A 12,116-nucleotide genomic window follows, 5' to 3' on the forward strand; every position below is an offset into this window, starting at 1 on the left:
TATGTGTTACATTAAAGGTATACGTGTATGTGTGTCATTTCAAATGTGAATATATTTACTGAAAAAAAAAATTTTTTCTTATCATAAAAAAAATTTAAAATAGAGGAATTTTTACTGTTGGGTTAATTTTTAGCACTATTTAAAAAAAATTTTGGAAAAAGTGCTTGTTATTTTCACTTTGGTCGTCCGTCCGTCCGTCCATCCGTCGACGTGTTTACAAAATTTCTACATCCTTGAAAATTGAAAGTTGACATTTCATATGTACATAGACCTTAACTAAAAACTTATCTCCGTAGAAGAAAATTTTTACCTATCTCCCTTCCACCCCTTCACTAGAAGTTATGGCTACCCGAAACCTATAACAAAAATGGTAATTTTAACTATTTATTATAGCAAAAACACAAACTTTCAAATTTTCTGCAAATGCAAAAAAGTAGTGGCTGGCTTCTTCTACCATATACCATAGTTGGATTTCAAACAAAACATTACGAGTATACCGTTAAAATTTACCGTTATCTCAAATCTGTTTCTTTTAAATTTTTGATATCATTTTTCGTCTATCGTTTACAATAAATTATGGGGCAGCTTTTAGATACTAATAAATTGTTAATTTCGTTTTTTTTCTACCGCCATCCCCTCTTAAGTTATCACTAATCGAAATTAGCAAAATTTGTAATATTTAAATTTAACTGCCAGCTCTTCGAAATTTCTGTTAATGCAGAAAGGTAACGGTAAATACCATGCCATTAAAAAATATTGTTATTTTTCTCAAGAAACTAACTCTAAATTCGTCTAATAAAATATGTTAACACGCCTGTTTCAAATATTTTTCTTGTCTCATCCTAAATGTATGCAATTTTTTTAAAAATATTTTCGTATGTGAACTAAATAATTTTTAATAATATAGAATAATAATTTTAAGATTTTAAAAACAGCATTTATACTTGTTGAACTAAAAAGTGCTACATTACAACCCATTGGTTTGACTCAATGTTATTGTATATCGTTGTTTTACTTGTTTTATACTTTGTTTTTTTTTTAAATAACTTTGAATTCGGTCCATGTATTTTATAGCTTCGTATAGTGATGGCGGTGGTTTTAAAAAAGATTTATAGTTATATTTATCTTTTTTTATAGGCATGTTATATATTATATTGTTAACTATATAAGTAAAAGCAAAAACAAAAACAAAATTTAGCAAAAAAACCAAAGTAAACGATTGAGTTGTCAATCTTAAATTTTTATTTTGTTTATTTTTACTCTACATTTTTGATAATAATTGATTAGTCAAATGATCTTTGGATTCATTGATTTTCTGACGTATTTTAATCATTTTTGTTTTTTTTTTTTTTTAAATAAATTTTTGATTTTATTCCTGATTTTTTACATCTCTGTTAGGTTTTATAAATTTTAATGTTTAAATTTATTGAATCAATCATTTAATATTGTTTCAGTTGGCTCCGAATAATTTTACTCATTCTTTTTGTGTATTTAAATATGTTAGAAAGTAAGTAATTGTAAATTTGAACTGTCAGAACCAAAAATCAAAAATTACAAAAATTAAAATTCTGTATTATAAATTCAACTGTAATACTACAAATATTTCTGTTCAAAATCTCTTGTCATTATTCCCATCCAATAATTTAAGAATTTGTCGTCCCACCTGCAGAACTCTTCATCAATCGGAATTATTCCAAATAATTTTCTTCTGAAAATTTACATTAAAATACAAAGCAATTTTCATTTGAAATTTCGCCAAAAGTGGTAAATCAGTACAAATTTTGAAATTTTATATGAAAAACTCTAGGAGTGCAACATCATTTCTTTCATAGATATCGTAAAATGAACACTAGTTCTTTCAGAAATCCCAACCGTTTTGTCTAAAATATGAATTTGTATTACTACATTTTATGAAATAAGATTTATTAGGTGGGTTATTAAAAGAAATAATGCACATGTATAATACAACAAATGTTCTCTTTCATGATAAGCAGTACAGGGCCAAAAGCTAGTTCTATACATAAAATTTTTTTTTGTAGTTAAACTCTTTAATATATTTTTCTACCAAATATTCGAATGTACTTTAGCCAATTTAATGCCTTTCTCTTTTCAGGAGTAAAAATTTAGTAAATACGTTAACATTTTCATCTCTTCTCGTGTTGAACTACTTTTCAATGTTACTAGTACTAGCTCCAAATTTTATTATTCGAACCCTTTTTCAAATGATACAATACATTTAGTATGTTCTTATATAAAATTTTTATTTTTATTTCACATATCTACAGGATTTTCTTTCAAAAAGAAAAAAAAAAGGTCTTTTAAAAATAATAACCTTTAAAATTGTATGAAATTTACTTGTTTAAATATTCATTAATCTTCAATTGAATTTGTTGGGCTTCATTCATTTTAAATGATGTCAATATATACTTTTCATTTTTCACTTTTACTTGAATTTTTATTTGCCCCGAAAAAAACAAAAACAACCCAAAAAAAAACATAAATGTGAGTGAACGTTAAACGGACAAAAGACCCATAATTGTTTCATTTTCACTTTTCAGCGTCATTTTTATATTTTTTTTTCTTCCTGAAAAGTTTTTCTTTTAATGTCATTTAACAATATCATTTAGGCAGAGATTTAAAGTAAAAGGAATCATTTATTTTAATAGATTTGAAATGAAGTACCTAAAAGTTTTATTTAAATTTTTTATTAGATAATTTACAGTTAATATATCCTTTTACATATTTTAAAAGCTTTATGTTATATAATAAAGTTCAAGGACATATACACGTACATACAGACATATAATATCATATATGTATGTATAGAAATGTGAAGACATTCAGTGTGTATTTTTCATATTTATTTAAAATTTAAATATTTAAAGAAATAAGCAAAAATGTTGACTATTGTAGTCTAAAGAAGAAAAAGTTGAGTTTTATAAGGAATAACTTGGAAATGAAAATTTAAATCAGGAAAATGTTAATTCTAATGAAATTATAATACAAAAATGATTTTAATTTCCATATAATTTTACAAGTAAATTGTACGTTAATAAATAAAAATATTGCCATTTTTAGTAAATTTTCCTCGGAATTCTCTAATGAAAAAAAGTTAAGGGCAAAATAACGCGCTAACCAGCTGTAAAAGAAAAACTGTAATCGATCACTCAATAACAAATTTTACTGCAAAATTGTTAAATGAAAATCCAGAAGATTTGGTAACACAACAAAATATAACGCACTAAACAGCTTAGAAAAGCGTATAGTCGAATATAGTACGAACTTTCCAAATTTTAAGTATTACTAGATGAAAATTTTTTTAAACTTGAAAGTCTGGGCATTAAGCTATTTTTAATTAAGTTTTTCAGATAAACGCGTTTTTTAATTTAAGGATCTACAAAGCAAATTATATAAAATAAGACCAAAAGTTTTGAAATTTTAATTAAAACTATGTGGTCATTTTGCTTTTTCCATTTTAAATTTGCATTAATATTGAATAGATCTTGGATCTATCGGATTTGGAACCTTACCTTTCATAAATATTATAATTAAAAATCATGTTACTTTTGTTCGACTAGACTTTATTTATTTATCTATATGGTTACCAAGACCCCTATGATATACTTATAACTATTTAACATTTAAATTTTGATTTGTATAAAATAAGAGTTAAAATAAAATTGTTAAAAATGATAGAATCATATAGAATTCATAGAATACATTTTGTTTCTGGTATATGCCTGTAGCAGTTTATTTAAATTAATTTAAATGGATTCGAATTAACTTTAAATTATGTGAGTTCAAAGGAAAAATCAAAAGAATAAAAAATTTAAAAATTTTTAATAAAATTTATTAAAATTTAATAATATTATAAATCAAATAAGAAATGTGATATTTTTAGATTTGCCTGAAAATTTTTCAAGGGTTATATAAAAGTTGTTTATTGATTTACATATAAATTCTAGGAGTATATTTAAAATAAATTTTTATATTTTTGAAATTAAATTATTAAACTTTTAGGTTTGAGTGATTTAAACTTGTCAAAAAAAGACTATGTGTTTAATTTAATTATGATAGTTATGTCATAAGATTATAATACTCACATAGTAAATTCTTGTTATTTTCATTTAATAAAATTTAAAAATTTAAATTCTATTCAATAATATTTATAATATTTATAAAATTAGTTTTCTATCAATTAATGAACAAACTGCAATTTTATTCACAAATTAATTTTTTTTGGAAACCTTATTCCTTCAGCGAAGAATTTTTAAGTTTTCCTATTCGTGAAAACTAGGTGTAACCGCTTACGATTTTTAACAATAAATTATGTTTCAATTTCAAGTATTTTATAAGTATTTCACAAAATAAATATAATAAAAACGACAACTTTTCGCTACAGTAAAATGACATTTTATGTGCAAGAAAATTTTACTTAAGAAAGTCTGGAATAAACAAAATACAAAAATATGTTTGAATGAATTAATTACTTTCGTTAATTTAAACATAATTTCTCTTTTAGACAAAAGGTTGTTAAAATGTGAAGTTTTCTACACTAATTTATTGGTAGACTCTAAGGGAACCGAATGAGGCAAGGGGACATATCCTCCTGGTCACCGCAGACTTGTTGTAGCCGCCCCACGCTCCTACCTTAAATATCCCTGTCCAAAAAAAAATGGAGATATCCTCAGGGAAATTAGACAGCAGTTTTCAAACCGGGCAGTCGCAAAGAATGTAATCAAATTACCCAGGTTATGCAAGTGGCACCTTACTGGTGAGTGTCCTGTAAAGAAAATTGCAATAGCACTAACCCGGTTTTTGTACATCCACAACAACTCCGCGGTTAATTTTGTCGAACGCGATACAAGAAACATCTTCCACAGCCTCAAATCCCTTTTGCACCAACCCATCGGCAACCGCGTTGCCCGCATGCCCGCTTTGGCCAGGCACCCACTAATTTGTAAATGTTAGCAAGAAGTTTTTTTTTATTGCAACAAAATATTTTTCTACATTCTTCTTATCTTTAGAAATTCTTATGATTAGCAATTATGTATTAGATTTCCAGATTTTATGAAAAAAGAAAACGGCGCTTATTAATAAACTAATTTCCGTAGTGTACTAGTGATTATTTTATGTTTTCATCCTAGAAGTATGCAATGACAGATTCCATGATATAAGAAGAATAGTGTAAATGAAACATTTTTTTTTATAATTGTTTCAACGCAATACTGATTTTATTCCGAATTTACCATAATTAGCTATTAGGACGAAATTATTAACTTTTCTAAATATATTAGGGTATATATTTACAAATCTAGTGATTCTTTTGTTACTGTTACCAATTACTGTCCTTTAAAATTAATTCAATTTAAATCTGTAATAAAAAATAAAATAAATTTTATACATTTGTTTTTATTAATATTCTATATTTTAATTAGCATTCCATTCTGAAAAATGAAATCAATTCAAAATGTGTAAAATAATTTTAATGATAATTTTGAAAATTTCCAATATTTAATGAAAATATCAAAGTAAAATTGAAGAAAATCGAAAAATATTCGGGTACTAACTTCAATTACATTAAATATAACGAGTATTTTTTCTTCTCTAAAATAATTTGTACAACAAATTACTATTCTAAAGTTTAATTGCATTTAAACAAAAGTTAAAATTGTAACAAACATATAAAAAGAAAAAAATTGTTTTCTACTTTTGTCTAAGAAATATCCTTATTATTTTTACAAAAATATTCTAAAATACTGAAATCTTTAAAGTATCCATTTTCAGTATTTTACATTTCATTGAACTACCATAAAACTAAAAAACAAAAAAAAAACAAAACTTGTTTTTCAAATCGTATCGAATTACTAATTAGAACAAAAGGAAAACATAATCTAACCAACAAATTACAGGATAATTTTAGGATAACTACAGACTAAAATTTTCAATGCATATCATTTTATGTACACAATGAACCATTAGGAAAATTGAAGTTTATAATAGTTTTGTTATATTCAAAATGTATGTATATCTATATATGTAGGGGCTGCTCTATAATTATATTATATAATTGTAGATAAGTATGTGACTTATTTCATTTAACAGTGTATCAAAAATTTTAAGAGAATTCTGGGAATTTTAATAATAACTAATTTTTCGCAATGACACAATTTCTTAATACAAAATAATTATTTTCTCATTTGAAATTTTCTATTTTAAAATTCAAATTAGTGATATCATAAGAATTATGATAATGACAATAACGTCATTATAATAATGAATTTTCTATTTAAGTGAATCACCTATATAATGTCCTCCAATCTTAATTTTATATTATGAAATTACTTAATCCTGAAAATCGTCAATCGTTTTCATATTTGAGATTATATATTTTATGTTTAATAATAGCTCTTAGTTTCTGTAGTAATAACAGAAATTATCTTGATTATTAAGAAACCATTTAATATTTGAGAAAATTAATCTTTGACTTTGTATTTTTGAAATAATCTTATTTTAGAGGAAGTCATATTAAATTTTTTTATTATCATTTGTTATGCGTAGAAGAATGTGAAAAATAATTAAAAATTTTAACCCTTGAATTCCTTAAATACCATTATAATAATAAATAATCTTATACTTCACGAAAACTGCAAAAATTGAGGAAATTACGAAAATCTTGCAATAGATGAATGTAATTCTTTTGATTTTTCGTGTACTCAGTATTACAAAGAACACGTGTAACAGAAAAAATAACCATTTTAGAAGAGTCAAATGAATAAATTGGATGTAGTCTTTCTTATACGTAGTTGCAGTCATAATTTATTAATTATGTAGTTCTTCCTATTAAAATTCATATTTATGTATTTTAAATACATCAGACGATTAATTAGTACAAGTATTTAGCATAAGAAAACATCATTTAGAGCCAATGAATGTAGCTATCAGTTCACTATAGTTTATAGAACGGTGAGTTAATTGAAAGTCTCATATAAACTAAGAACAAATAATTGAGAAAAATCAATGGTACCGTATAGTCTGGCCTCAGACCACCGATCTTAAGTTATTGGGATTCTCCCTGTAAGAAATTCGGTCTAACAAAACCGGGGCAATTACGTTAACTACGAATTTTGCAATGTCAGTATAGGTCAGAATTAAAAGCAGAAAGTTGAATTGTGGCAACACTATTGGCCTATTTCGCAGATGTTTGAGTTATTCTGGACAAAAAATATTTAGAAAAGGTAGACTATATTTTATTCAAGAAAATTTAATTTATTTTAATTACACTAGAGTAATTGTTAAATAAAATTTTATTAATTTTTGAGAAGAATTCAAAAACGGTTTAATGAAAATTAGTTAGATAAAATTAACAGTTTTGTTTACTGATCTTCACAATCAATCACCGGCATATTTGGTGAATATACATTTTTGGTGAATAAAAACTGTTTAATGAAACATTTTGTAGGCACGGATTTAAAATCAAATACACTATTAATTCATTAATTGACATATGTACTCGTAGCTTTCACAAATAGGAACGACTCGAAGATTTATTATTTACAATATTACTCGCTCTCATATTAACATTTAAAATATGAGGAAATTAAATAAAACCACAATGATATTTCTCATTATTTATTGACCTTTCGACAAACTTGTGCGGATTCACTCGGTACAAAAAATTACAACCCCTTAAAAAATATTATGTAAGTACAAGAAAAATGCTTATGTATGTAATACGAATGTTATTTACGTAAAGTAGACAATACTTTCTTAAATGCAAAAAAAACAATTTTGGATATATGAGTACAGTCTAACATATTTATTCAAAATGTATGCATATACACTTATGTGGTTTTTGCATTCATATTGAAATTAAAAAAATATGTAAACTGTTTAATGGAAAATAGAAAATTCTTATTATCCTTTATTATTTGGCCCCTCTTTTTATATTATAGAACAGATTCAATTTTCAAAAGAAAATTTAATATCCGAGAAAGACAAAAAATTAGAAAGAGAAAAACCATTATAGATGTAAAACCGATTAAAAAAGTGATTATCACTTATGTTTTTCCATTTTTAAAAAATTTTTTTTTCTTATTCTTGACTAATAATTGACTATTTTTGCTTTTGACTTTTGTATACTTAAAAATGTAAAGAGTCCTGTTTGAAAAAAAATTAAAACAAAGAGAAAAGAGCTTGCTATATAGAACAGATCCAAGAATTTAAGAATGTTTTATAAAATTTCTTTATTGGAAGTTATATTAAAGTCTTAAATTAAGATAATGGTTATTTGCAATATCAACAATAAAATAATGTTAGACCTTAATACTGTTGATGAGCTGAAATTTGTATGAGTTTTTATGAAATATTAGAAGAATTGAAATTTTCAATTAAAAATTTTTTTATTGTAAATTAATTTTAGATTTTCTATTTGATTTTGTTGAACTCCCCCTGTAATTATTTATTTTCTTCAATTCAAGTCATACGAAAAGAATAAAGTACTGTTTTGGGTTTAAAAACAAGTGCCATCATATTTTGAATTCAAAAGCAGAAAAATTAAGAAATTTTTTTTCTTGGTTCAAATACTGTGTTTCAAATAGAAGATTGCATGTAGCATGTCATGTAAACCATACTTATTAATCTTATAGATTATAGTATAAAGCAATGTAAAAATAAATTTACCAGAAATTTCTTCATACCTTTAAAAGTTTGTAGAGTCGGTATAGCACTGGTTCGAGTCCAAGTCGAAAAGAAAAATTTTTTAATAAATTTTTCTGTCTTAACTCATTTTTTCGGATAACCTCAACCATCTGTTCTGCAGTTGTATGAAGAAATTTCCATTAAAAAGTATTCTTATAAAAATTTTCCAAAATATTTTAACAAATGATTGACAAATTGCAAAATATTAACGCACTGTAAATTTTTCTGCTATTGAAATTAGATTTCGATGTGAACTCGGCATAAACTACGAAATTTTTAGTTTTATTTAATTTAATTTTTTTGTTTTTTACAAATATTAACAATGGAAATTCGTAATAAAAATAAAAAATAAAAACGAACATGAAATAAGACAACTAACCTAAGGCAATAACATTCATTAGAATCACGAGCAAGAATATAAAATCAAATACGATACAAAATAAAAAAGTATTTTACGATTTTACTCAAAAAATTTTCTACTACAAAATAGTCATTCGCATTCAATTAAGAATTTACATACCCATATGAATATACACATATACATACTATAATATTTTCCATTTCACATACATGCATGACTATGCTCTGTTTAGTTAGTTTCTGGGTAGGCAAGATACGTGAATACATTTTTATAAAGAAAAAAAAGAAAATTTAGAATTGTGGCTTGAATTTACACTAAAAATTCTACTCAGAATACAAAATGTTTTATTACTTTTGTATATACGAGGTAAGTCTAGCAACATATTATTACTCATGTTAAAAGGCAGTCATTATTTTTACTTTAGACTTTCTTTTAAGGTAAATATTTGCATATAATACAAGTATAGATATTTTGCTAAATATTTAAAAATTGTCCGAATTTTATAAAGATGAAAAGCCTCGCAAAAGTCTGTAATAATTGTGATAGCTTTATAAGTTATGTACTTAGTCGCAAATAATAATTTTTTGTAAAGCCAGAAATTTGCATATTAGTTGGTTATTTTATAAAAAAATAAACTTTTTTAGTGTTGATACCTAAGAGCGACCTAAGTTGAAGCTCAAAATTTTAAATATCAGCAACTTTTTTTAAATTGTTCATTACAATTCCTCGATATTAAAAATCTTCCCTTGTTTATCCAATCTACTTTTTGATACTACAAATTTTAAATCTATTATATTATTAAATAATATTTGACTGCTGTGTCAGGGTCTTAGGGCTAATAGAATTTCAATAATGGATTAAAATGCATAAAGTTTTAAATCTGCAAATTTTCGCAAAAAGAACATCTGATTAGCGCGAGTTTATCGATCTAGCACAACATATTAATCTATCTTAAATAAAACACAAATTATGTAAAAATAATTTACAATGCATTTAGAAATTGTGATTAAATTGTAAAAGCAACAAGCAAACCTCTCATTCAATTGTGGATCAAACTTAAATTTTCGTGATTAAAATTAGGAATTTTTCCACTTCTCTTCCAGGATTTTTCTATCTTTTCAAATAAATTATACAAAAACAGTTAATATTTTATCCAAGGTGAATTTATTGTAATTGAATTTCATTTTCTTTAAACTTTCAATTCAATTTATAGTATGTAGTTAGTTCAGTTTGTATTATGTAGGCATCCAAATTTGTTTAATTCTTAATAATCTATTTAGCATTTATTATTTGATTATGATTAATTCTGCTGCAATTTAATACTGATAAAATTAGGAAAAAATTGTTGATATTGAACCCACTGTATTAAACGCAATTATAGGCTCCAGCAGTCCAACCTCTGAAGCAATAGGTTGTTATAATTCATGTTCTTTGCCGCTTGGCACCCCTCACACGCATATATGTATTACATTAAATATTATTTTGTATTTTACAATATTATAATATTTAAAAACTTCAGAAAATTCAACTTCGAAACTAAACATTACAGAACAAATATCAATCACATTATTACGCTTTTGTTTAAATTTAGTACATTTGCCTACAAATTATTTATTAGATCCAATATCATTTTTATTAACAAATCTAGGTATAACTATTTTTCAAAACTCTAATCAACTACCTATGATAATAATGTATTTTTTGTTTTACTTTTCATTCATACTGACATATCACTGAGAAAAAAAAAATCCATCAAATTGACAATAACTGCTACTCTATTTGAAAGTTAGTATTGTTTTAAGAATTGTAAAGAATTATATGGAAAAAGAAAAACAACACAAAAAAAAAACAAAAACAAAACATAACACAAAAGGAAATCAAAAACTAAAAATCTAATGAAAGCCAAAGTTTGAATAACTTTTCAAAAAAAAAAAGAAAAAATAAAAATTCAAAAAGATGAAAATTTTTCACAATAACCAAGCAGCAAAGAACATAAAATATAACAAAACTGAACGACCTATTGTATGACATTTGGGGCATGACATTTTTTTAAAAATTTTTTATCTATGAATGTTCATAACATACGTACAAATATATTTCATATGTACAATGTGTTTTTGTTTTTATATGAAATTGTATATAAACGCTCCTTTTATAGCACCCAATGAAATCAGAGGAATGTGCTTATTTGTTTTACCTAGTCCGTCAAATTGTTCACGCTTCTGTTACCAAATTTTTAATTGAAAAACGTATTTTTCTGAAAGAAATTTTTTTAACCTATATTGAGATTTTCCCAATTTCTGTCAAAAGAATCCAAAAAAAAACTAACAGTAAATAACTCCTCATCAAAAAATACTATTGTTTATCTTATAATACTAAATTAATCGTCGAACTCGAACATTATACCATTAATTCATACAATTTTTATTGCTTCCCCGAAAAGTATGCAATATTTTTTTTTTGCCCAAAATAATTTTTATAAATTGATGAGAATAATTTATTTAGAGACTGATCATTTATTTCGCTATTTTACTCACCAAGTGAGAGGAAAATGAGTAACTATCATGTATTTGTAAAATGTGGTTTTGCGAGTGAGAAGAATTATTCCGTATTGCGTTCTTTTCTAAAATATATACAAAATTTATTATTCACTTTGTTTTTGAAGGTGAGAAGTTCAGTCGATAATTTTAGAAAAATGCTAAACGCCAATTAAAAATAAATGAATAATCTTATTGAAAAAATGAAATATCCATAATTCCGATAAGAAAGTGAAAATAAGGTGAGAGTAAAAAGCGATATACACTATTTAGGTTGTTAATGAGTAGGCAATTGTTTTATTTTTCTTAAAGTTCGTACATTTAATTGTTTAAAGGAAAAAGTGCTACTTTACAAACTATTGGTTTGATTCGAAATAGGTTTATAAAAAAGTCGAAACAATTTTTTTAAATTATTTCCTTACTATCCGCGGGATCAATAGATGTTCCTTAATATTCTTGGAAATTTGAAAAATATTTTTATTGGTTTTTAGTTTGAAAGACTCACATAAGATAGATGT

General features: G+C 24.7%; 1 protein-coding gene across 1 annotated transcript in view; it reads left to right on the top strand.

Annotated features, from left to right (window-relative positions):
• LOC129615249 (probable serine/threonine-protein kinase DDB_G0282963) overlaps positions 1-12,116 on the top strand; it is a 101,173-nt gene that overhangs the window by 34,591 nt on the left and 54,466 nt on the right. The gene's annotated exons all lie outside the window — the stretch shown is intronic.

The sequence above is a fragment of the Condylostylus longicornis genome, unplaced genomic scaffold, assembly GCF_029603195.1.
Source record: "Condylostylus longicornis isolate FDR11 unplaced genomic scaffold, ASM2960319v2 ptg000135l, whole genome shotgun sequence".
Classification (NCBI taxonomy): Eukaryota; Metazoa; Arthropoda; class Insecta; order Diptera; family Dolichopodidae; genus Condylostylus; species Condylostylus longicornis.